At 37.5% G+C, this 2,431-nt stretch overlaps 1 non-coding gene across 1 annotated transcript; it reads left to right on the top strand.

The window, feature by feature from the left end:
• Positions 1 to 1,574: 1,574 nt before the first annotated feature.
• On the top strand, positions 1,575 to 1,678 carry LOC115032671 (small nucleolar RNA SNORA18). The gene has a single exon (XR_003838300.1). It is a non-coding gene; the product is annotated as a small nucleolar RNA SNORA18 (small nucleolar RNA).
• The last annotated feature ends 753 nt before the right edge of the window (positions 1,679 to 2,431 follow it).

The following is a 2,431-nucleotide window of genomic DNA, read 5'->3' on the forward strand; positions in this document are numbered from 1 at the left end:
AATTCAAAATAAAGCTATTCATTTAGCCACTTTTTGAAAAAGAAGACACCTTATTTTAAAATTTTCAATTGCAAGGGAGAAAACTGTCTAAAGATATGATTCATGTGTTCTTGAAGTCCAGAAGCAAGGCACACAGCATCTATATTGAACATCAAGTGTATATTTAACGTACTAGAGTGAGATTCATAAAACAGCTATATCTTACATTACAGCTTATGTTTTGGCAGGTACATCTTTTGATAGAAGCTTTGGGTTATGCTTTCTAAAAGAATATTTTCAGGTTATAAAATGTATTTTTAACAGATGTGGAACTCCCATAACATAATAACAAAAAGAAACCTTGGAGGGAAATTGTTTCTTCAAAATCTATGACTTAAAGAATCTCATTATAAATTTCCTTCCAAACATTACAGCAATCTATAAGGTAGGGACCAAATAAAAGAGACCACAGTGCTCTGATTTTCAGTGGCATGGAGAATTAGAAGCCAGGAATGATTTAATAAGGCACAGTGTACTTATTTCCTAGGGCATTGAAACAAATTAACACAAATTCGGTAGCTTCAAAGACAGAAATTTATTCTCTCATTGTTCTGGAGGCTAGAAGTCACAAATCTAGATATTATCAAGGCGTGGTTCTGTTCAGAAGCTCTAAGGGCAGATCTGATCCATCCTTTTCTCTTTTGATAACTCTCAAAAATGCTCCTTGGTTCGGAGAACATCCCTCTAAATTCTGCCTCCACCTCCATGTGGCTTTCTTCCTAGCATTTTTATATTTTCTGTCTCTTGCCATGTCTGCATCCATCAGTGGAGTTTGGGTCCACCCCAATATTGTGTGAACACATCTTGAGATCCTTAGTTTAATTACATATGTAAAGACCCTAATTCAAAATAAGGCCAAATTCTGAAGTTTAAGCCTGACAAAAATTTTGATTATAGATTTGACCCCTGATATAAGGTACTAATGTACACTTAACATCCACAGAAAAGAGTCAGAATAGTAGTATCAGATGAGACCAGAACTTTAGGAGCAAAGATATTAAATCTGTAAATCAACACTAGAGACAATGTAAGCCCTACAATGTGCAGGAAATCACTACTCCTTAAGACAAAGGCAACTAGTGTCTGCATGACATAAGTGAAATAAATGCATGGCCAACTGTGATAACCCAAGGAATAATACTCAGAATGTGAGTCACTAGGCATCCGTAGGAGAGCTTTGTCTCACACTACTTCATTCCCGAGAGGAGGGGAGGTTTGGCTGTAACTTTATAGACCAGGTAGGGAAACCAAAGAATCTAAGAAAATATTAGGGCAAAAAAAAAAAAAAAATGAGCACTGTTTAGTGGATGTCTTAGGGTTTTACTGCTGTAAACAGATACCATGACCAAGGTAAGTCTTATAAAGAACAGCATTTAATTGGGTTGGCTTACAGGTTCACAGGTTCAGTCTATCATCATCAAGGTGGGAGCAGGGCAGCATCTATTCAGGCACGATGCAGGCAGAGCTGAGAGTTCTACACCTTCATCTGAAGGCTGCTAGTGGAATAGCGGCTTCCAGGCAGCTAGGACTAGGGTATTAAAGCCCATGCCCGTTGGAAACGCCTCATACAATAACTTGTGGTTTTACTTGACTCACAGGACTGACTGTTAGGTCTGTGGGAAGGAACTATAAGACAGCTAACAAAGTATAAAACTGATGTTTTAATTTTTTTGTTTGTTTTTAACTTCAGGCACTGGCACTTCCTTCATAAAGATTAGAGTTGTGAGTGTGAGGAATGGATATGAGAAGACTCTAAAGAGATGTTTGGGTGATACAAGTGAACCCTACACTAAAATGGTTTAAAGAGAACTTGAAGGGTCCCTAAAATAAATTGAAGAAATCCTCAAATCTTCTGGTGTCCTGGATGGACAGCAAAGCAATCAAATCCCTCAAATAATTTATTTGACTTAATTTTTAAAAATAAATAATTATATACAGTAAAAAGAAAAAAAAAGCCATGCCCACAGTGGCACACAGTGGCTACTCCAACAAGGCCAAATATTCCAACAGTGCCATTCCCCGGAAAAAGCATATACAAACCATTATAGTGGAATCCCTAGCACCTCCCCATTCTGATGTCTGAATGACAGGGAAAGCACTGCCATATCTTTATTTCTCACATCCCACTAACACTTTTACAGACACGCATCTCTGCCCTGACCCTAGCCTTAGACCACTGTTGCTATAAGCCTAAGTCGGTGATGAAAGGAAACTCTTTTTGCAGCAGGAGGTATACTAGAGAGACTAATAACCAAGTGTTAAGTAAAAAATAATTTGAGTTGTCATGAATTTAATTAATTCAATTACAGCTGGGGGCTTCAGGACCCTACCTAGCTGGCATTGATATATTCATAACTTTTGTATATGTCGATATATTTTGAAACTTTCTGTC

This window comes from Mus caroli, unplaced genomic scaffold (assembly GCF_978045245.1).
Source record: "Mus caroli unplaced genomic scaffold, Mus_caroli_1 scaffold_13, whole genome shotgun sequence".
Classification (NCBI taxonomy): Eukaryota; Metazoa; Chordata; class Mammalia; order Rodentia; family Muridae; genus Mus; species Mus caroli.